The following is a 26589-nucleotide window of genomic DNA, read 5'->3' on the forward strand; positions in this document are numbered from 1 at the left end:
TCGACCGATTGGGGGAGACCATCGACCGATGGTGTGTTGACGATCGGCCGATGGATGGGACCATCGGCCGATGGTTTTAGACAGTGAAATTCTTACTAAGTGCTGAATTATAGCTTTTATGCTGCCCTTTTGTATTTTGGTGTTCAGGATGTAAATTTTGAAAGTGCGTAAGTGGTAAGCATGAAAATTTTAGCGGACGCATTTTTTTTACTAATTTGCTATAATTCGCTGTCAGTGCATCTAATCTTGATGGGAACACTATTCTAACTTGGTTTTTTGCTGTTCTCAGGAGATAAGGACAAGGATGAAGCTCAGAAATAATAACTGAGCAGTTGCTGGTAATTGGTGAGTGGGTCTATCTCCGGATAGAGTTTAAGTAGCATATCATGCTACTGTGGTTGACTCTTTTACCATGCATGGTGTAGAAATTGCCATGTCAGACTAATATCGTATGCCTGATGTTGTATGTGAATTATGTGTACACTGTGTGATTGGCACCAGTCGGGCCTATGGAGACTGGGGACTCGAGACCGTGCCTAGGAGAGGTTAGAGTCCGTATGAGGTCAACCGTGCCTAGGGGAGGTTGGGTCCATAGGCTACTGATTGTTGAGTATAGTGTGAACGATGCACCCCATGCATCTGGATAACTATACTGTGAATTGAGTAGCAGGGACTATAGGTAGACTCAGGCCCGATCAGCTGGGAGTCGTGTGCTCGTACAAGCCGCCGATCCTCGTATTGTCTTATTGTTTGCTAGTTGGTAGTTAGCAGGTGTTGTTGTTAGTAGATAGCTTGTGTGTGGCTTAAGCTATATCTGTTAGATAGATTCCATTCATTTAGCGGTGCGCTAATCCCCCACATATTCTCCCCTTGCAGGTTTAGGTACTGCTAGTCGGGATGGGTGCTGTTGCAGAAGACATGTTTGACAACCCAACTCTGATGTGGACTTTTGTATAAATAATGTTTTGTAATAACGTAACACTGCTGTGTAAGCTTAAACTTAATTATGCGATTTAATGTAATGACGTGACTTATATTGTGTTTTTTTATTAAAGTCTTCCGCTGTGTATATATAAAAAAAATAAATAAATAAAAAAAATGGCCGGTGTTACAATACTTGACGATGTCAAGCTTCATATCGGGCCACCAATACTCCTTCTTCAAATCTAGATACATCTTTGTTGCCCCCCGGGTGGATGGAATATTTCGACTAATGTGCTTCGACAAGTAACACTTGTCGGTATCCACCCATTTTAGGTACCCACACTCTTCCTTGAAAAGACAACAAACTGTGCGGGCCTAATACGATAGACTCTGTTTGCCCTTGAATTCGTTCTTCAAATTTATTATTAATGAAAGGTTCAATTTGAATCTCAACAAGCTTCACGAGGAAATTGTTAGTAATTTTAATACATAATGATTCCAATCGTATCGCCGGATATTGATTATTTCGACTCAACGCGTCCGCAACAACATTTGCTTTACCCGGATGGTAAAGTATTTCACAATCATAGTCCTTCAACAAATCTAACCACCGACTCCGACGGTTGTCCAATTCTCGTTGATCAGAGAGATATTTCAAGCTCTTATGATTCGTATAAATCGTACATTTAACACCATAAAGATAGTGGCGGAAAATTTTAAAGGCATGAACCACCGCCGCCAAATCGAGATCATGAGTCGGGTAGAGTAAGTAGTAAGTTCATAAGTTTGTAAGGAAAAAGACCCGAGTTCGAGTCCTTTTGCCCTTTTTCCCCAATTTTTTTATCAGTTCTCGCTCAACATTAGTTTCATAAAAGACGTTAAAATGTTCCACAGCAACATGCAGACCATTAAGTATATTAGATACCAAGTGTAGTGACCCGAACTTTTCCATGTTTATATATATTAATTGAGATTGATATTTACATGATTAAATGTTTCCAACATGTTAAGCAATCAAACTTGTTAAGACTTGATTAATTGAAATATGTTTCATATAGACAATTGACCGCCCAAGTTGACCGGCGATTCACGAACGTTAAAACTTGTAAAAACGACATGACGATATATATATGGATATACATATGGTTAACATGAGATTATGATAAGTAAGTATCTCCATAAGTATATTAACAATGAGTTATATACATATAAACAAGACTACTAACTTAAGGATTTCGAAACGAGACATATATGTAACGATTATCGTTGTAACGACATTTAAATGTATATATATATCATATTAAGATATATTAATATATCATAATATCATGATAATATAATAATTTAACATCTCATTAGATATAATAAACAATGGGTTAACAACATTAATTGAGATCGTTAACTTAAAGGCTTCAAAACAACACTTACATGTAACGACTAACGATGACTTAACGACTCAGTTAAAATGTATATACATGTAGTGTATTTAGATGTATTAAAATACTTTTGGAAGACTTCAAGACATATATCAAAACACTCATACTTAACGAAAATGGTTACAGTTACTTTCCCATTCTTTTCTTTCATCAAGAATTCTAGTCGTATTCTTACCCGTATTATACACAGCTTCAAAACGTACTTACTATGGGTATATACCAATAGGAACTAACATGGGATTCCACTCTTGATTATGTCATGTATGACTAATCAATTTTAACTTCTACCATGAGCTAGTCAACTAACTAGAACTCCTTTTAACCCCACTCACCACTCACCAAATTACCACTCATCATTCACTCCATTTCACTTCCAATTCTCTTTCTAATTCTCTCTCAACACACACACACTATTATGAACGTATTTTTCCAGTAGTTAATCATCATATTCATCAAAAATCACTTCAAGAATCAAGCTATAATCATCATAGGAAGAACACTTCAAGAACACTTCAAAAATCCCTTCAAGTTTACTAATTTACTTCCAAGCTTTCTAATCCATTCCAAGTAATCATCTAAGATCAAGAAACCTTTGTTATATACAGTAGGTTATCTTTCTTATTCAAGGTAATATTCATATTCAAACTTTGATTCAATTTCTATAACTATAAACTATCTTAATTAGAGTAAAAATCTTACTTGAACTTGTTTTTGTGTCATGATCCTACTTCAAGAACTTTCAAGCCATCCAAGATCCTTTGAAGCTAGATCATTTCTTGTCACTTCCAGTAGGTTTACCTACTAAACTTGAGGTAGTAATGATGTTCATAACATCATTCGATTCATATATATAAAACTATCTTATTCGAAGGTTTAAACTCGTAATCACTAGAACATAGTTTAGTTAATTCTAAACTTGTTCGCAAACAAAAGTTAATCATTCTAACTTGACTTTTAAAATTAACTAAACACATGTTCTATATCTATATGATATGCTAACTTAATGATTTAAAACCTGGAAACACGAAAAACACCGTAAAATCGGATTTACGCCGTCGTAGTAACACCGCGGGCTGTTTTGGGTTAGTTAATTAAAAACTATGATAAACTTTGATTTAAAAGTTGTTATTCTGAGAAAATGATTTTTATTATGAACATGAAACTATATCCAAAAATTATGGTTAAACTCAAAGTGGAAGTATGTTTTCTAAAATGGTCATCTAGACGTCGTTCTTTCGACTGAAATGACTACCTTTACAAAAACGACTTGTAACTTACTTTTCCAACTATAAACCTATACTTTTTCTGTTTAGATTCATAAAATAGAGTTCAATATAAAATCATAGCAATTTGATTCACTCAAAACGGATTTAAAATGAAGAAGTTATGGGTAAAACAATATTGGATAATTTTTCTCATTTTAGCTACGTGAAAATTGGTAACAAATCTATTCCAATCATAACTTAATCAACTTGTATTGTATATTATGTAATCTTGAGATACCATAGACACGTATACAATGTTTCGACCTATCATGTCGACACATCTATATATATTTCGGAACAACCATAGACACTCTATATGTGAATGTTGGAGTTAGCTATACAGGGTTGAGGTTGATTCCAAAATATATATAGTTTGAGTTGTGATCAATAATGAGATACGTATACACTGGGTCGTGGATTGATTCAAGATAATATTTATCTATTTATTTCTGTACATCTAACTGTGGACAACTAGTTGTAGGTTACTAACGAGGACAGCTGACTTAATAAACTTAAAACATCAAAATATATTAAAAGTGTTGTAAATATATTTTGAACATACTTTAATATATATGTATATATTGTTATAGGTTCGTGAATCAACAGTGGCCAAGTCTTACTTCTAGACGAAGTAAAAATCTGTGAAAGTGAGTTATAGTCCCACTTTTAAAATCTAATATTTTTGGGATGAGAATACATGCAGGTTTTATAAATGATTTACAAAATAGACACAAGTACGTGAAACTACATTCTATGGTTGAATTATCGAAATCGAATATGCCCCTTTTTATTAAGTCCGGTAATCTAAGAATTAGGGAACAGACACCCTAATTGACACGAATCCTAAATATAGATCTATTGGGCCTAACAAACCCCATCCAAAGTATCGGATGCTTTAGTACTTCGAAATTTATATCATATCCGAAGGGTGTCCCGAAATGATGGGGATATTCTTATATATGCATCTTGTTAATGTCGGTTACCAGGTGTTCACCATATGAATGATTTTTATCTCTATGTATGGGATGTGTATTGAAATATGAAATCTTGTGGTATATTGTTACGATTTGATATATATAGGTTAAACCTATAACTCACCAACATTTTTGTTGACGTTTAAAGCATGTTTATTCTCAGGTGAATATTAAGAGCTTCCGCTGTTGCATACTAAAATAAGGACAAGATTTGGAGTCCATGCTTGTATGATATTGTGTAAAAACTGCATTCAAGAAACTTATTTTGTTGTAACATATTTGTATTGTAAACCATTATGTAATGGTCGTGTGTAAACAGGATATTTTAGATTATCATTATTTGATAATCTACGTAAAGCTTTTTAAACCTTTATTGATGAAATAAAGGTTATAGTTTGTTTTAAAATGAATGCAGTCTTTGAAAAACGTCTCATATAGAGGTCAAAACCTCGCAACGAAATCAATTAATATGGAACGTTTTTAATCAATAAGAACGGGACATTTCAGTTGGTATCCGAGCGTTGGTCTTAGAGAACCAGAATTTTGCATTAGTGTGTCTTATCTAGTTTGTTAGGATGCATTAGTGAGTCTGGACTTCGATCGTGTTTACTTGAAAAATGATTGCTTAACAAATTTTGTTGGAAACTATATATTTTTAACATGTGAATATTATGTGATATATTAATCTCTTAACGCGTTTGATATTATGTGATAGATGTCTACCTCTAGAACAAGTCCCATTGACTCACCTAATAATAATGAAGAGTCAAATGTAAATTGGAATGATTCGTGGACTGATTCACAAGTTCCCGAAGAGGAACCGGAAGAAGAGTCGGAACCGAAAGAAGAATCGGAACCGGAAGAAGAATCGGAACCGGATGAAGAAATAGAACCGGTGGGGGAAATAATAAAACGGTTAAGTAAAAGAAAATCCTCAACCAACCGACCAAGGTTAATTATGGTCAATGGTGTTTCCGCCAAGGAAGTAAAATATTGGGAGGATTACCAATTCTCCGATGAATCGGATTCCGACGAGAATTCCGATGATGTTATAGAAATTACCCCAACTGAATTTAAAAAGGCAAAAGAAAATAATAAGGGAAAGGGCATAAAAATAGAGAAATCTAATTCCAACCCCGATGAACTTTATATGTATTGTCAACCCCCGAAGTCCTTAAGTTGTAACAATGACCCGAGAACCTCTAAACCACCAGGTTTTTCTAAACCAATGTGGATAACGACGGCTCGTATTAGGGGAACATCATATATCCCTAGAAACTTGGCAAAATGAACCAAAATCGAAGAAGAAGAAACAAGCGAGTCGGAATAAGATAGTTGTATTCGTGTGGTGTAATATATGTAATATAGTGTGCTTATGCTTTATGATATATGTAAAAATTGCTTGTATTAATAAGTATTTTTTTTATGAATCTAACTCTTGTCTATTTTACAGTATAAAAACACAAAATGGATATACAACCCAATATTTTAAGAGACCTACCCGGAGACATGATTGATGAAATCTTGTCTAGAGTCGGTCAGAATTCTTCGGCACAACTATTTAAGGCGAGATCAGTTTGTAAGACATTCGAAGAACGTTCCAAGAATGCCTTGGTTTATAAAAGGCTTTCGTTCGAAAGATGGGGGATATCACATTGGGAAATCCATAAGTTACGATGTGTTTACTTTGACGCATATATTGCGGGGAACCCAAATGCTATTTTACGCAATGGGTTAAGAAATTATTTTGACTCAATATATCCGAATATTGGACTTCGTGATTTAGAAAAAGCGGCTAACATGCAACATAAAGAAGCATGTTATGCTTACGGATTAGTAATGTTCGCTTCTCACCAAAGTGAGAACAAGAACATCGGCCTACAACTATTAAACAAAACGCTCCCACAAGTGACGGAGTCGGTAATTGGGGTAAGAAATGAGGTTTTTAGATTGTTACGGGACTGTTGGACATTACGTAACCCTCGTCCCTTTGACGACGTTACAACACGCTGTCTTATCAACGGCCATAACGGTTATGTTCCACAAGACCAAGGATGGGAAGTAGTCCTAGTAAAACCAGAATGCATGACTTGTTTCTGGATGTATGAATTACGTGTCTTTATTGCCTTTGCTGAACGACTTGTGTACTAGCTAGAATTATCTTCACAAATATCTTGTATCAAAGTTATTGTGTGCTATATTTCATGCTTTATGTAAAATAAGCGGTATTGTAAGTTTGTAAAATATCGTATAAAAGTTTGAACGCGAAATATTATTATAATCAGTTTTTCATATAGAATTGTAGTAGTTGAATTGTATATTAGCTACTAAGTATGAACTTAACGGGTAGGTACTACCCGAATTTAAACTTATAAAACGCTAATATGAAGAAAAAGCTTTTATAAATGAGTTCATATTATGCTACGAAATACTATTAACTACTCTTAATATTCTGTATGATTAACTTGTTCCATTTGACTATTTTGAAGGAAATGGCACTGACTACTCGACACACCGTGAATATGAATGAAGAGGAATTCCGTACTTTTCTAGCTTCAAACATAGCCGCAGTACAGGCTGCGCTACATACCAACAATAACCTTGGATCTAGCAGTACAGGAAATCGTGTAGGATGCACCTACAAAGAATTCACTGCCTGCAAACCTTTGGAATTTGATGGAACTGAAGGACCGATCGGATTGAAACGGTGGACCGAGAAGGTCGAATCGGTGTTTGCCATAAGTAAGTGTACTGAAGAGGACAAAGTAAAGTATGCTACGCATACCTTCACAGGTTCTGCGTTAACATGGTGGAATACCTATCTAGAGCAAGTGGGACAAGACGATGCGTACGCACTACCGTGGTCAGCATTCAAGCACTTGATGAACGAGAAGTACCGTCCCAGAACCGAGGTCAATAAGCTCAAGACAGAACTTAGAGGGTTACGAACCCAAGGATTTGATATTACCACGTACGAAAGACGATTCACAGAATTGTGCCTATTGTGTCCGGGAGCATTCGAAGATGAAGAAGAGAAGATCGACGCATTTGTGAAAGGATTACCGGAAAGAATCCAAGAAGATATAAGTTCACACGAGCCCGCCTCCATACAACAGGCATGTAGAATGGCTCACAAACTAGTGAACCAGATTGAAGAAAGAATTAAAGAACAGACTGCTGAGGAGGCCAATGTGAAGCAAGTCAAAAGAAAGTGAGAGGAAAACGGTGATAAGAATCACCAATACAACAACAACAGCAATTACAACAATAATCGCAACAATTATCCCAACAATCGCAACATCAATCGCAACTACAACAAACGGCCCAACAAAAACAACAACAACAACAACAGCAACTACAACAATCATCCCAACAACAATAATAACTGCAACAACAACAACAATCAGAAGCAGCTATGCCAAAGGTGTGAAAAGTATCACTCGGGGTTCTGCACCAAATTTTGCAACAAGTGTAAAAGAAACGATCATAGCGCGGCGAAGTGTGAGGTCTACGGACCAGGGGTTAATAGAACGAAAGGAACAAATGGTGTCAGAACGAGTAATGGTGGAGCAAGTAGTGTCGGAGCAAGTTATGCCAATGTAGTTTGTTATAAATGTGGAAAACCGGGGCACATTATTAGAAATTGCCCGAACCAGGAGAACACGAATGGACAAGGCCGCGGAAGAGTTTTCAATATTAATGCGGCAGAGGCACAGGAAGACCCGGAGCTTGTTACGGGTACGTTTCTTATTGACAATAAATCTGCTTACGTTTTATTTGATTCGGGTGCGGATAGAAGCTATATGAGTAGAGATTTTTGTGCTAAATTAAGTTGTCCATTGACGCCTTTGGATAGTAAATTTTTACTCGAATTAGCAAATGGTAAATTAATTTCAGCAGATAATATATGTCAGAATCGAGAAATTAAACTGGTTAGCGAAACATTTAAGATTGACTTGATACCAGTAGAGTTAGGGAGTTTTGATGTGATAATCGGTATGGACTGGTTGAAAGAAGTGAAAGTAGAGATCGTTTGTTACAAAAATGCAATTCGCATTATACGAGTAAAAGGAAAACCCTTAATGGTGTACGGAGAAAAGGGCAACACGAAGCTACATCTTAGTAGTAATTTGAAGGCACAAAAACTAATAAGAAAAGGTTGCTATGCTGTTCTAGCACACGTCGAGAAAGTACAAACTGAAGAAAAGAGCATCAATGATGTTCCCGTCGCAAAAGAATTTCCCGATGTATTTCCGAAAGAATTACCGGGATTACCCCCACATCGATCCGTTGAATTTCAAATAGATCTTGTACCAGGAGCTGCACCAATAGCTCGTGCTCCTTACAGACTCGCACCCAGCGAGATGAAAGAACTGCAAAGACAATTACAAGAACTTTTAGAGCGTGGTTTCATTCGACCAAGCACATCACCGTGGGGAGCTCCTGTTTTGTTTGTCAAGAAGAAAGATGGTACATTCAGGTTGTGTATTGACTACCGAGAGTTGAACAAACTTACCATCAAGAACCGCTACCCACTACCGAGAATCGACGACTTATTTGATCAACTACAAGGCTCGTCTGTTTATTCAAAGATTGACTTACGTTTCGGGTATCATCAAATGCGGGTGAAAGAAGATGATATTCCAAAGAGTGCTTTCAGAACACGTTACGGTCATTACGAGTTTATGGTCATGCCGTTTGGTTTAACTAATACACCAGCTGTGTTCATGGACCTTATGAACCGAGTGTGTGGACCATACCTTGACAAGTTTGTCATTGTTTTCATTGATGACATACTTATTTACTCAAAGAATGACCAAGAACACGGTGAACATTTGAGAAAGGTGTTAGAAGTATTGAGGAAGGAAGAATTGTACGCTAAGTTTTCAAAGTGTGCATTTTGGTTGGAAGAAGTTCAATTCCTCGGTCACATAGTGAACAAAGAAGGTATTAAGGTGGATCCGGCAAAGATAGAAACTGTTAAAAAGTGGGAAACCCCGAAAACTCCGAAACACATACGCCAGTTTTTAGGACTAGCTGGTTACTACAGAAGGTTCATCCAAGACTTTTCCAGAATAGCAAAACCCTTGACTGCATTAACGCATAAAGGGAAGAAATTTGAATGGAATGATGAACAAGAGAAAGCATTTCAGTTATTGAAGAAAAAGCTAACTACGGCACCTATATTGTCATTGCCTGAAGGGAATGATGATTTTGTGATTTATTGTGACGCATCAAAGCAAGGTATCGGTTGTGTATTAATGCAACAAACTAAGGTGATTGCTTATGCGTCTAGACAATTGAAGATTCACGAACAAAATTATACGACGCATGATTTGGAATTAGGCGCGGTTGTTTTTGCATTAAAGACTTGGAGGCACTACTTATATGGGGTCAAAAGTATTATATATACCGACCACAAAAGTCTTCAACACATATTTAATCAGAAACAACTGAATATGAGGCAGCGTAGATGGATTGAATTGTTGAATGATTACGACTTTGAGATTCGTTACCACCCGGGGAAGGCAAATGTGGTAGCCGATGCCTTGTGCAGGAAGGACAGAGAACCCATTCGAGTAAAATCTATGAATATAATGATTCATAATAACATTACTACTCAAATAAAGAAGGCACAACAAGGAGTTTTAAAAGAGGAAAATTTAAAGGATGAAATACCCAAAGGATCGGAGAAGCATCTTAATATTCGGGAAGATGGAACCCGGTATAGGGCTGAAAGGATTTGGGTACCAAAATTTGGAGATATGAGAGAAATGGTACTTAGAGAAGCTCATAAAACCAGATACTCAATACATCCTGGAACGGGGAAGATGTACAAGGATCTCAAGAAACATTTTTGGTGGCCGGGTATGAAAGCCGATGTTGCTAAATACGTAGGAGAATGTTTGACGTGTTCTAAGGTCAAAGCTGGGCATCAGAAACCATCAGGTCTACTTCAACAACCCGAAATCCCGGAATGGAAATGGGAAAACATTACCATGGATTTCATCACTAAATTGCCAAGGACTGCAAGTGGTTTTGATACTATTTGGGTAATAGTTGATCGTCTCACCAAATCAGCACACTTCCTGCCAATAAGAGAAGATGACAAGATGGAGAAGTTAGCACGACTGTATTTGAAGGAAGTCATCTCCAGACATGGAATACCAATCTCTATTATCTCTGATAGGGATGGCAGATTTATTTCAAGATTCTGGCAGACATTACAGCAAGCATTAGGAACTCGTCTAGACATGAGTACTGCCTATCATCCACAAACTGATGGGCAGAGCGAAAGGACGATACAAACGCTTGAAGACATGCTATGAGCATGTGTTATTGATTTCGGAAATAGTTGGGATCGACATCTACCGTTAGCAGAATTTTCCTACAACAACAGCTACCATTCAAGCATTGAGATGGCACCGTTTGAAGCACTTTATGGTAGAAAGTGCAGGTCTCCGATTTGTTGGAGTGAAGTGAGGGATAGACAGATTACGGGTCCGGAGATTATACAAGAAACTACCGAGAAGATCATCCAAATTCAACAACGGTTGAAAACCGCCCAAAGTCGACAAAAGAGCTACGCTGACATTAAAAGAAAAGATATAGAATTTGAAATTGGAGAGATGGTCATGCTTAAAGTTGCACCTTGGAAAGGCGTTGTTCGATTTGGTAAACGAGGGAAATTAAATCCAAGGTATATTGGACCATTCAAGATTATTGATCGTGTCGGACCAGTAGCTTACCGACTTAAGTTACCTCAACAACTCGCGGCTGTACATAACACTTTCCACGTCTCGAATTTGAAGAAATGTTTTGCTAAAGAAGATCTCACTATTCCGTTAGATGAAATCCAAATCAATGAAAAACTCCAATTCATCGAAGAACCCGTCGAAATAATGGATCGTGAGGTTAAAAGACTTAAGCAAAAAAAGATACCAATTGTTAAGGTTCGATGGAATGCTCGTAGAGGATCCGAGTTCACCTGGGAGTGTGAAGATCAGATGAAGAAGAAATACCCGCATCTATTTCCAGAAGATTCGTCAACACCTTCAACAGCTCAAAATTTCGGGACGAAATTTATTTAACGGGTAGGTACTGTAGTGACCCGAACTTTTCCATGTTTATATATATTAATTGAGATTGATATTTACATGATTAAATGTTTCCAACATGTTAAGCAATCAAACTTGTTAAGACTTGATTAATTGAAATATGTTTCATATAGACAATTGACCGCCCAAGTTGACCGGCGATTCACGAACGTTAAAACTTGTAAAAACGACATGACGATATATATATGGATATACATATGGTTAACATGAGATTATGATAAGTAAGTATCTCCATAAGTATATTAACAATGAGTTATATACATATAAACAAGACTACTAACTTAAGGATTTCGAAACGAGACATATATGTAACGATTATCGTTGTAACGACATTTAAATGTATATATATATCATATTAAGATATATTAATATATCATAATATCATGATAATATAATAATTTAACATCTCATTAGATATAATAAACAATGAGTTAACAACATTAATTGAGATCGTTAACTTAAAGGTTTCAAAACAACACTTACATGTAACGACTAACGATGACTTAACGACTCAGTTAAAATGTATATACATGTAGTGTATTTAGATGTATTAAAATACTTTTGGAAGACTTCAAGACATATATCAAAACACTCATACTTAACGAAAATGGTTACAGTTACTTTCCCATTCTTTTCTTTCATCAAGAATTCTAGTCGTATTCTTACCCGTATTATACACAGCTTCAAAACGTACTTACTATGGGTATATACCAATAGGAACTAGCATGGGATTCCACTCTTGATTATGTCATGTATGACTAATCAATTTTAACTTCTACCATGAGCTAGTCAACTAACTAGAACTCCTTTTAACCCCACTCACCACTCACCAAATTACCACTCATCATTCACTCCATTTCACTTCCAATTCTCTTTCTAATTCTCTCTCAACACACACACACTATTATGAACATATTTTTCCAGTAGTTAATCATCATATTCATCAAAAATCACTTCAAGAATCAAGCTATAATCATCATAGGAAGAACACTTCAAGAACACTTCAAAAATCCCTTCAAGTTTACTAATTTACTTCCAAGCTTTCTAATCCATTCCAAGTAATCATCTAAGATCAAGAAACCTTTGTTATATACAGTAGGTTATCTTTTTTATTCAAGGTAATATTCATATTCAAACTTTGATTCAATTTCTATAACTATAAACTATCTTAATTCGAGTAAAAATCTTACTTGAACTTGTTTTTGTGTCATGATCCTACTTCAAGAACTTTCAAGCCATCCAAGATCCTTTGAAGCTAGATCATTTCTTGTCACTTCCAGTAGGTTTACCTACTAAACTTGAGGTAGTAATGATGTTCATAACATCATTCGATTCATATATATAAAACTATCTTATTCGAAGGTTTAAACTCGTAATCACTAGAACATAGTTTAGTTAATTCTAAACTTGTTCGCAAACAAAAGTTAATCCTTCTAACTTGACTTTTAAAATTAACTAAACACATGTTCTATATCTATATGATATGCTAACTTAATGATTTAAAACCTGGAAACACGAAAAACACCGTAAAACCGGATTTACGCCGTCGTAGTAACACCGCGGGCTGTTTTGGGTTAGTTAATTAAAAACTATGATAAACTTTGATTTAAAAGTTGTTATTCTGAGAAAATGATTTTTATTATGAACATGAAACTATATCCAAAAATTATGGTTAAACTCAAAGTGGAAGTATGTTTTCTAAAATGGTCATCTAGACGTCGTTCTTTCGACTGAAATGACTACCTTTACAAAAACGACTTGTAACTTATTTTTTCGACTATAAACCTATACTTTTTCTGTTTAGATTCATAAAATAGAGTTCAATATAAAATCATAGCAATTTGATTCACTCAAAACGGATTTAAAATGAAGAAGTTATAGGTAAAACAATATTGGATAATTTTTCTCATTTTAGCTACGTGAAAATTGGTTACAAATCTATTCCAATCATAACTTAATCAACTTGTATTGTATATTATGTAATCTTGAGATACCATAGACACATATACAATGTTTCGACCTATCATGTCGACACATCTATATATATTTCGGAACAACCATAGACACTCTATATGTGAATGTTGGAGTTAGCTATACAGGGTTGAGGTTGATTCCAAAATATATATAGTTTGAGTTGTGATCAATACTGAGATACGTATACACTGGGTCGTGGATTGAATCAAGATAATATTTATCGATTTATTTCTGTACATCTAACTGTGGACAACTAGTTGTAGGTTACTAACGAGGACAGCTGACTTAATAAACTTAAAACATCAAAATATATTAAAAGTGTTGTAAATATATTTTGATCATACTTTAATATATATGTATATATTGTTATAGGTTCGTGAATCAACAGTGGCCAAGTCTTACTTCTCGACGAAGTAAAAATCTGTGAAAGTGAGTTATAGTCCCACTTTTAAAATCTAATATTTTTGGGATGAGAATACATGCAGGTTTTATAAATGATTTACAAAATAGACACAAGTACGTGAAACTACATTCTATGGTTGAATTATCGAAATCGAATATGCCCCTTTTTATTAAGTCTGGTAATCTAAGAATTAGGGAACAGACACCCTAATTGACACGAATCCTAAAGATAGATCTATTGGGCCTAACAAACCCCATCCAAAGTATCGGATGCTTTAGTACTTCGAAATTTATATCATATCCGAAGGGTGTCCCGGAATGATGGGGATATTCTTATATATGCATCTTGTTAATGTCGGTTACCAGGTGTTCACCATATGAATGATTTTTATCTCTATGTATGGGATGTGTATTGAAATATGAAATCTTGTGGTCTATTGTTACGATTTGATATATATAGGTTAAACCTATAACTCACCAACATTTTTGTTGACGTTTAAAGCATGTTTATTCTCAGGTGAATATTAAGAGCTTCCGCTGTTGCATACTAAAATAAGGACAAGATTTGGAGTCCATGCTTGTATGATATTGTGTAAAAACTGCATTCAAGAAACTTATTTTGTTGTAACATATTTGTATTGTAAACCATTATGTAATGGTCGTGTGTAAACAGGATATTTTAGATTATCATTATTTGATAATCTACGTAAAGCTTTTTAAACCTTTATTGATGAAATAAAGGTTATGGTTTGTTTTAAAATGAATGCAGTCTTTGAAAAACGTCTCATATAGAGGTCAAAACCTCGCAACGAAATCAATTAATATGGAACGTTTTTAATCAATAAGAACGGGACATTTCACCAAGCAAGGTATTTTCAAATGCAACCACAACAACGCGCGGTCTGAATTCTTTCTAGTTAAAATTAAAAATAGATCAGAAGATCTACAAACATTACAGATAAATATGATAAACATCTTAGTTAAATGCATACAACAGTATATATTTAAAAGTTGAATGCATACAATAGGAGATCTGAAAGTTGGATGTATACAATAGGATTTTAGTGAAAGTTCAATACAATTTCAAATAATTTTCCCATTATTTTTCTATTTAGTCATCGAATTCGTTAATTTGCATTACAACTCCACTTTAATCTTGTTTTTGTACTTACAATTCTTCAAAACTATTGGGTTCTAACCTTGTCAATAAAGAAAAACCCATGAATGATACTTCGGTCCTAATCAAATTGTCTACTTTTATTTTGGGTTACGAGTAGAATCCATCAATATTGTTATTATTCATCAATAAATCTCTTTTTTACCTAACAAAATAATAATTTAATTGGTTGAAATAGGAAATAATAAGTTAATTGGTTGAAATAGGAAATAGACAATTAAAATGTATGAGAGCTAATATATAATTATGCTGTTAAAAACAAATGAAAAGGATAGTAATCTTGAAACCGATCTTATTCTTGATTGTTGTAGCATAAAAATAAACACATTCTAATAAATTTTTGGAAAAATACAGTTTTAATTTGTCCACGATGAAAATAAGTGATAAAAATAAGTGATAATCCAATAATCTTCAAAATCAACTGGTCATAAACATCTTCGCTACGCTTGGTGCTGAGACAGGGGTTAGTTCCGACTACACTTGCCCGGGGCTGCGATGACCCGTTTGCAGTTGGCATCCAAAGGATGCACGGGGTTAGAGGTTCCCCGCCATAATAACCTTTTTCTAAATAAACATCTTCGCTATTGCATGACTGGGCCAAGTGTGGAGAGCCAAACTTTCGGTTGGGCTTGCTGTGATGGAGAACCCAAGCAATCTGTTGCTCTTGGATTGGAAATGTTTGTTGATTTACAAAAAGTTGTAACCTCTATAGCTAGTAGCTAGGCAGTGGCGGAACTTGAACCTGAATACAGATTGGACGATTGTAAAAATTTAATAAATATTTGAACAGAGGTAAACACTAAAAAAACCTTACTTTATGATTAAAAAAAAAATTTTAGTGTAATTTTTTTTTTATTCGTTAAATCCAGACGAGACGGATACCCCCTTTATAATATACTAAGTTCCGCCCCTGGCTAATCAATGACGTATTTATATTAATAGTTGTGGAGTAAAATTTGTTAATGCACGTATGCGCAATGGCGAATTCAAAAATTTTAACTGCAGGGCCAGTCTCGAGAATTTCAGTGCCCTGAACAATGTGAAAAAAGGCCATAACATTTCGTGATTAACTTGTTCCGCAAAAGTTGCATTGTCATTGCTAACATTTCCTAATATGTGCATAACCAAACAATAACAACAATAATGAGAATTAAAAAATAAAAATAAAATAAACTTCAAACTAACGTTGGATACAACAATTAGTGAGTTCTATCTTATATCTAACTTGGAATGATACAATAAACAACCCACCTATATATGTTGGTTAGAATTCTTAGCTAAGTTTTTTTTTCCCCACATCGGTATACAGACAAGAAAATAGTATACAAAAGTAACGGGTGGCTTGTAGTGACCCGAACTTTTCCATGTTTATATATATTAATTGAGATTGATATTTACATGATTAAATGTTTTCAACATGTTAAGCAATCAAACTTGTTAAGACTTGATTAATTGAAATATGTTTCATATAGACAATTGACCACCCAAGTTGACCGATGATTCACGAACGTTAAAACTTGTAAAAACTATATGATGACATATATATGGATATATATATAGTTAACATGATACTATGATAAGTAAACATATCATTAAGTATATTAACAATGAACTACATATGTAAAAACAAGACTACTAACTTAATGATTTTTAAACGAGACATATATGTAACGATTATCGTTGTAAAGACATTTAATGTATATATATCATATTAAGAGATATTCATACATGATAATATCATGATAATATAATAATTTAAAATCTCATTTGATATTTTAAACATTGGGTTAACAACATTTAACAAGATCATTAACCTAAAGGTTTCAAAACAACACTTACATGTAACGACTAACGATGACTTAACGACTCAGTTAAAATGTATATACATGTAGTGTTTTAATATGTATTTATACACTTTTGAAAGACTTCAATACACTTATCAAAATACTTCTACTTAACAAAAATGCTTACAATTACATCCTCGTTCAGTTTCATCAACAATTCTACTCGTATGCACCCGTATTCGTACTCGTACAATACACAGCTTTTAGATGTATGTACTATTGGTATATACACTCCAATGATCAGCTCTTAGCAGCCCATATGAGTCACCTAACACATGTGGGAACCATCATTTGGCAACTAGCATGAAATATCTCATAAAATTACAAAAATATGAGTAATCATTCATGACTTATTTACATGAAAACAAAATTACATATCCTTTATATCTAATCCATACACCAACGACCAAAAACACCTACAAACACTTTCATTCTTCAATTTTCTTCATCTAATTGATCTCTCTCAAGTTCTATCTTCAAGTTCTAAGTGTTCTTCATATATTCTACAAGTTCTAGTTACATAAAATCAAGAATACTTTCAAGTTTGCTAGCTCACTTCCAATCTTGTAAGGTGATCATCCAATCTCAAGAAATATTTGTTTCTTACAGTAGGTTATCATTCTAATACAAGGTAATAACCATATTCAAACTTTGGTTCAATTTCTATAACTATAACAATCTTATTTCAAGTGATGATCTTACTTGAACTTGTTTTCGTGTCATGATTCTGCTTCAAGAACTTCGAGCCATCCAAGGATCCGTTGAAGCTAGATCCATTTTTCTCTTTTCCAGTAGGTTTATCCAAGGAACTTAAGGTAGTAATGATGTTCATAACATCATTCAATTCATACATATAAAGCTATCTTATTCGAAGGTTTAAACTTGTAATCACTAGAACATAGTTTAGTTAATTCTAAACTTGTTCGCAAACAAAAGTTAATCCTTCTAACTTGACTTTTAAAATCAAATAAGCACATGTTCTATATCTATATGATATGCTAACTTAATGATTTAAAACCTGGAAACACAAAAAACACCGTAAAATCGGATTTACGCCGTCGTAGTAACACCGCGGGCTGTTTTGGGTTAGTTAATTAAAAACTATGATAAACTTTGATTTAAAAGTTGTTATTCTGGGGAAATTATTTTTATTATGAACATGAAACTATATCCAAAAATTATGGTTAAACTCAAAGTGGAAGTATGTTTTCTAAAATGGTCATCTAGACGTCGTTCTTTCGACTGAAATGACTACCTTTACAAAAACGACTTGTAACTTATTTTTACTACTATAAACCTATACTTTTGCTGTTTAGATTCATAAAATAGAGTTCAATATGAAACCATAGCAATTTAATTCACTCAAAACGGATTTAAAATGAAGAAGTTATGAGTAAAACAAGATTGGATAATTTTTCTCATTTTAGCTACGTGAAAATTGGTAACAAATCTATTCCAACCATAACTTAATCAACTTGTATTGTATATTATGTAATCTTGAGATACCATAGACACGTATACAATGTTTCGACCTATCATGTCGACACATCTATATATATTTCGGAACAACCATAGACACTCTATATGTGAATGTTGGAGTTAGCTATACAGGGTTGAGGTTGATTTCAAAATATATATAGTTTGAGTTGTGATCAATACTGAGATACGTATACACTGGGTCGTGGATTGATTCAAGATAATAATTATCGATTTATTTCTGTACATCTAACTGTGGACAACTAGTTGTAGGTTACTAACGAGGACAGCTGACTTAATAAGCTTAAAACATCAAAATATATTAAAAGTGTTGTAAATATATTTTGAACATACTTTGATATATATTTATATATTGTTATAGGTTTGTGAATCAACCAGTGGCCAAGTCTTACTTCCCGACGAAGTAAAAATCTGTGAAAGTGAGTTATAGTGCCACTTTTAAAATCTAATATTTTTGGGATGAGAATACATGCAGGTTTTATAAATGATTTACAAAATAGACACAAGTACGTGAAACTACATTCTATGGTTGAATTATCGAAATCGAATATGCCCCTTTTTATTAAGTCTGGTAATCTAAGAATTTGGGAACAGACACCCTAATTGACGTGAATCCTAAAGATAGATCTATTGGGCCTAACAAACCCCATCCAAAGTACCGGATGCTTTAGTACTTCGAAATTTATATCATATCCGAAGGGTGTCCCGGAATGATGGGGATATTCTTATATATGCATCTTGTTACTGTCGGTTACCAGGTGTTCACCATATGAATGATTTTTATCTCTATGTATGGGATGTGTATTGAAATATGAAATCTTGTGGTCTATTGTTACGATTTGATATATATAGGTTAAACCTATAACTCACCAACATTTTTGTTGACGTTTAAAGCATGTTTATTCTCAGGTGAATATTAAGAGCTTCCGCTGTTGCATACTAAAATAAGGACAAGATTTGGAGTCCATGTTTGTATGATATTGTGTAAAAACTGCATTCAAGAAACTGATTTCGATGTAACATATTTGTATTGTAAACCATTATGTAATGGTCGTGTGTAAACATGATATTTTAGATTATCATTATTTGATAATCTACGTAAAGCTTTTTAAACCTTTATTTATGAAATAAAGGTTATGGTTTGTTTTAAAAATGAATGCAGTCTTTGAAAAACGTCTCATATAGAGGTCAAAACCTCGCAACGAAATCAATTAATATGGAACGTTTTTAATCAATAAGAACGGGACATTTCATGGCTAACCTAGTACACATGTCTGCCAAGTCACTGTGGAAATGCATAAAATATCAAAACCGAACTTCCAAACTTCGGGTTTGACCAAAACCGAACTTTAGAAGTTCGGTTTTACCATTTTTCAAACGATTTTGATACAGTTTTCATTTTTGAAAATCTGATTAAAAAAATTACTATTTTTAAAAAAAAAAATCTGTAGAGTGAAATATATATTTGTTTAATTAACAATTTTATCTTTCGCGGTATTTTTGATTAATGATACATGATGTACTAACCTTTTGCAGGAACAAAAGCATACTTTTTCCAGATGCAACTTGATTACCAATCGTGGAGTTCAGTGAATTTCAAATGAAAACTCCTAAGTTAGCAAACAATGAAGCTAGCAACATAAAGGATTCTTGCATGGATGGTACAACTGGTACCTAACAATTATGAACGGATTAGGAAATATTTCATGGAAGTAAGTCTTCTTCTTCTGCCCAAGGTACAACAACTGCAGGTTGAACCAAACTCGGGGCCAGCTCAAAGATTTTTTAGGTTATTACGACAACAATCAGGACCATCCCAACCCGGTCAATCAAAAAACTATCATGTCTACAGACAACATGGGGCGGCATCAAACATATCCAATCCCCAAGTAACTAAACAAACAATCTAAGGATGCACTAGATACAATAAGCGTTAAATATGACAAAAAAACAAATTTTAGTAACTAAAAGGAATTTTGGGAGCCCATGAGTATACTGTGAAATTTAGCCAACACTATCTCGATTTAGAACGTACAAGATAAAATTTTTGGTTGCCAGTATGTGAAATTTTTAAGTATACATATTTAATTTCGTTAGATTTCAAATTATTAATATTCACTTAATTTTGGAAGGGATTGATATTAGCTATCATTTAATATGTTGTTTTTTTTTAACCTTAATTATTTTTAAAGACATTTTTGGTGGTAGAGTTGTAAATTTTTAGTTAGACCACTATAAATCTGAAAACTTTAAAAGTTGTAAATTTTTAGGGATATTGATTGTAATTGGTTGAAAACTATTTTTAAATTAAATAATTGCTCGATTAAGCTTTTTTCAATATATAGTAGAGAGTAGAGATAATTGTAATTGTAAAATAATTACAATTATAAATATAAATAAATATAAAAATTAATACAATATTATATATTATATTATATTATACTTATAAAATTAGCTTTTAAAAAAAATTCATATTCTACTTATAAAACAATATAATATATAATAGAGTTAATTATACGGTTGGTCCCTGTGATTTAATCAAAAATATACCGGTAGTCCCTATCTTTTTCATATTATACACGTAGTCCCTGTGGTTTTTAGAACGCATGGCGCTGGTCCAATATATAACGCCAGTTAAATAATGCCTCTAAACAAATAAATGTGCATTACATATGATGGGTAATAAGGTAATTTACCAATTCAGCTATTTTTCCCTTCAGCAAACCAAACCTTAGTAAATCGTTAATATATCACCAAATCCAATCCAAATTAAATATTATCTGAAGCGACCCATCCCGATCCATAAAGACGAATACAATAACATCTGATTACATTGCGAGGTACTTGACCTCTATATGATACATTTTACAAACATTGCATTCGTTTTTAAAAGACAAACTTTCATTACAACTAAAGTTGACAGGCATGCATGTTATCTCATAATATATCCAAACTATGAATTACTTATTATCAATCTTGATGAACTCAACGACTCGAATGCAACGTCTTTTGAAATATGCCATGAGTGACTCCAAGTAATATCTTTAAAATGAGCAAATGCACAGCGGAAGATTTCTTTAATACCTGAGAATAAACATGCTTTCAAGTGTCAACCAAAAGGTTGGTGAGTTCATTAGTTTATCATAATCATTCATTTTCATCATTTTAATAGACCACAAGATTTCATATATTGACACGCGTAACTCGCGAATTAAAATTCATTCATATGGTGAACACCTGGTAACCGACCTTAACAGGATGCATATAGAATATCCCCATCATTCCGGGACTCACATCGGACATGATAAATCGAAGTACTAAAGCAGTTCAAATTCTCTGACTGGGGCTTGTTAGTGCCCATAGATCTATCTTTAGGATTCGCGTCAATTGGTGGCAATTATCATAAACACCAATTCTTAGGATACCAAGCTAAAAAGGGGCATATTCGGTTTGATAATCCAACCATAGAATGTAGTTTCGATCACTTGTGTCTATTTCGTAAAGCATTTATAAAAGTAGCGCATGTATTCTCAGTCCCAAAAATATATATATTGCAAAAGCATTTAAAAAGGGAGCAAATGAAACTCACTATACTGTATTTTGTAGTAAAAATACATATGACAACATTGAACAATGCATGGTTGGCCTCGGATTCACGAACCTATATCATTCATATATGTATTAAACATATGATCGTACTTGAAAAATCTATATATATTATTATTAATAATATACTTGTTATATTACTTAGATAAATTTAGATATATTTAATTATTTATATATACTACACTTATCATTCATTATATCATATAATAAAAATTTATTTTAAGGTTTATATATATGATAAGATTTATATTTATAAATTGATATCTTTTATATACAGATTAATTAATATCATTTTTATAATAAGAATATAGTGATATGTAATATTAATATTATTGTAATGTATTTTTTATATATAAATATTTAATTATAATAATTCTAATAATAATAAGAATGATAATAATAATAATAATAATGATAGTAATAATAGTAAAAATAATAAAATAATAATAATACCCTTGTTAATAATAATCAGTTTTATCATGAGGTTCGTGTTAAATTTTCTAATTTCGTAACTACGGTTCTTGTAACTTAATTTCCTAATCATTTTCATAATTTTTACCATATCAACTTTTATTAAAATTATATAATATAAATGTTATTAGCCTGTTCCAAATCATGTTAATAATAATAATAATAATAATATTAATAATACTAATAGTAATAATATTAGTAATGATAATACTAATAATTTTTAAATGATAATACTAATAGATGTAAATTATATTAATGATATTGATAATCATATTAATAATATTAACATAATAATTTTCATAATACAAATAAAATAATAGTAACACTAAATGGTAATACTTAATCCTATATCAACATTAATTAATAATATTATTAATAATAATGATGATAGTAATCATAGTAGTAGTAATAATAATAATAATAATAATAATAATAATAATAATAATAATAATAATAATAATAATAATAATAATAATAATAATAAAAATAAAAGTTATGGTGTATACCCTTATAGCCTTGTCTAAAAAGAATTGCCCCTTATGAGACTCGAACCCATGACCTCTCGAACACCCGACAACACCCACGACCACCCATCTGTCTTCCTTTTTCTGTTTTAATCCCATAACAAATGTATATAACCCATATTAACTCAGTTCCATTATCTTCTTCATGACTTGATTCGACCAGAGAAGTTCAAGACCCAAATTTAATAATTAGTTTTAGGATTTAAACTTTATACAGCAAAATTAGAAGTGTTTGACTGATTAAAACAACAGAAAATTAATTAAAATTAAACTGAAACAGCAAAATAAAAACATGTATTAACTTTAAATCGAATTCGACATTTAAGGCTGTTTTAGATCATGGTTACTAAACGAAAAAGGTTTTAAATCATCCTTATAAACTTTTTGGATCATCAATTGTACCAGAATCAATCTCTAAAACATCAATTTGATTGAAGAACACCTGTTTGACTTTTTTATCTCGAAACTTTGACTCGAAAATTCTAATTCGATAGAAAAAATTGGACCTTGAAACTTTCCAGATAGTTTAAGCATATGATTTACAACAACTCTGCATTAAAAAAATTTGAAATTGATTACTAGATAGTTTAGTTTGAAAACTGAAGTAAGAACAGGGCAGCGACTAATGTTCTTCAAGTTTTGGTTTAAATTCGATAATTTACAAACTGTAAAAAGGTAATTGAATTTGTTATCTGATAATGTAAGTCATCTGGTGTCATTTAACACTGATTGTGATCGATTTTTATAGCAATTTGAGGTAGAGACAGATTATTCATAAGGTACAGAAATATATTAAAAAATATAAAAGAACGAATTGATGGCTAACAGAATTTGTTTGTTTACTGATTTAAGATCAACTTTTGGCCAGTTTACAGACAGATTTTAGAATCAAATGAAGTTAGATAATGACATGAAACAGATTCTGATTTTCTAATTCAATGTATACGATTTTTATATAAATCATTTTAATAAATAATGAATTAATAATTATAATCATATTAATAATAATTAAAATACTAATAATAAAAATAAAAATAATAATATCAATAGTACTAATAATAATAACCATTATATTAATAATAATGATACAAATTTTAAAAATAAATAATAATAATTATAATAATAAAAATGATAATAATAATATTATTAATGATAATAATAATAATTAATTTTTTTTATGATCAAGGTAATAATAATAATAATAATAATAATAATAATAATAATAATTAAGATATATTATGTTATTTGTATCAAATTTCATATCTACATTTTTATATAAGAATTAATAATATTACTAATACAGGTTTTAATATTAATGAGAGTAATAATAATATTAATATAACATTTGTCTTAACTTGTAATTAGATATATTAATATTTTAATTTATTAATTATGTAATATTTACTAGCTATATAACATATATATATATAATAACATACATTTAACATTTGATATTTATATATATTTTTAATGTAATATACATATACATATAATCATTATATAGAAATCATATTCATATATATATTTATATATATATATTCATTTTAATAATGACTTATTTATTCTGTATATTATTTTACATTTTTAATCTCAATTGATCAAGGTATAATTTATTAATTTAAAATGTTATATATATATATATATATATATATATATATATATATATATATATATATATACTACATATTTAATTACACACAATTGTTCGTGAATCGTCAGGCATAACCAATGGTTAACTGAACTCATGTAAATAGTTCAACAATTTTGAGACTCAACATAACAAACTTTGCTTATCGTATCGAAATCATATAAAGATCAAGTTTAAATTTGGTCAGAAATTTTCGGGTCGTCACAGTACCTACCCGTCAAAGAAATTTCGTCTCAAAATTTGATTAGGATGGTCATGGCTGACAATAAGTATATTTTCATGACGAATATGAGTTGATAAATAGGTTTTTATCATCATTGAGTAATATGGATGAAATGATTTGATTACTCAAAGCGTACGTGTGAAGCTATCACAAAAGAGTGAAATGTGGAAATATAGATTTGCCATAACTTTTGACGTAGTCAAGATTGAATTCCGAAATTCAAGGGATTTAAAGAAAATCTTCGAAATCTAAAAGATTTGATTCTTCGTGAATTAAGATCTCTATAATTAAATTCGGTGATTTGCCTCGATTACTCTGTCTGATATTTCCATTATAAATTAAACTTTTTCTGTTACATTATTTTCACCATTCCTATACTTTCTTTTTTAGTTCATACATCCAAAAGATTGTGAAAGTGCTTAATCCTGTTCTAATCCTTGATATTTTCCTAATTATCATTTCTGTCATTCTTCTTTTCAGTCTTCCACCAGAAAAATCTGTTTACTTCTACTATTACCTTGGGTTGATACTATTCTTAATTCTACCATGTCTTTATATTGCTATTCGTATTAATATCCACGGTTTGTAACCTCCGTGTTGTTATTGGGCTTTATTTTTTTTCCTTATATTTTGGAGCTCTTTGCCTTTTTATTCTCTTCTCGACCTCTAGTAAAGCGAGTAATGGTCCAGAATTCGTAAGTATGGAGTTTCGAATGAACATCATGTTCTAAACAAGAAAGAACGTATTAGCACGATTTGATTTGTCAAATTACCAGAATATCCGGAAAAGACCGAATCATCAAGAAAATATTTTCTTGATATTTTTGAGGTTAAATAGAATACAAGAGTCGTGTAACATGGCACATGATGACGGTATAATCTGTGAATCATCACGTTCCATTAGAAACTCAACATAACTTACTATAATATAATCACGTTGATCAAGTGTCATTATATTATACTAATTCATGTATCAATTTCTTTACATTTCTCCAGAATTCATTCATAAATTAAACTTAAATTTTACAGAAGTTTCCAATATAATGAAACACAGGAAGCACGAAGAGGTATATAATTTTGGACGAGAATATTTATGAAAATATCCTCAGAAATACCGAAGATATTTATGATAATATTTTGGAATTTCCAAGTTCGAAGGTTGATGAAGAAAATTTTTTCGCAAGATTTTAACATGACTTCGGAGCAAGATATTCTCTAAAGATTTCAATGGATCCAGAATTACCTGGATTCTTTGAACATAGGGTATGGTCCTTGTATTTGTCCTTGGTCTCCTTCGTGGTTAGCTCAATCCGTTTTCCAGTTCCAACTTTTATGAGCTTTTCCAACATACTATTCTTTATCATCAAACTTCCGACGATTAAGGTCGTTTACGGTTGCCTACAGTTTCTGCTGCTTCATTCAGCTTTTTCAAAGTTCAATGTATTGATTCGTAGGCTGGGTGCTTTTCAAAATTTCAGAATTGAAGATCGTAATTCTAGGAGATAA

The sequence above is a fragment of the Rutidosis leptorrhynchoides genome, chromosome 6, assembly GCF_046630445.1.
Source record: "Rutidosis leptorrhynchoides isolate AG116_Rl617_1_P2 chromosome 6, CSIRO_AGI_Rlap_v1, whole genome shotgun sequence".
In the NCBI taxonomy this organism is placed as follows: Eukaryota; Viridiplantae; Streptophyta; class Magnoliopsida; order Asterales; family Asteraceae; genus Rutidosis; species Rutidosis leptorrhynchoides.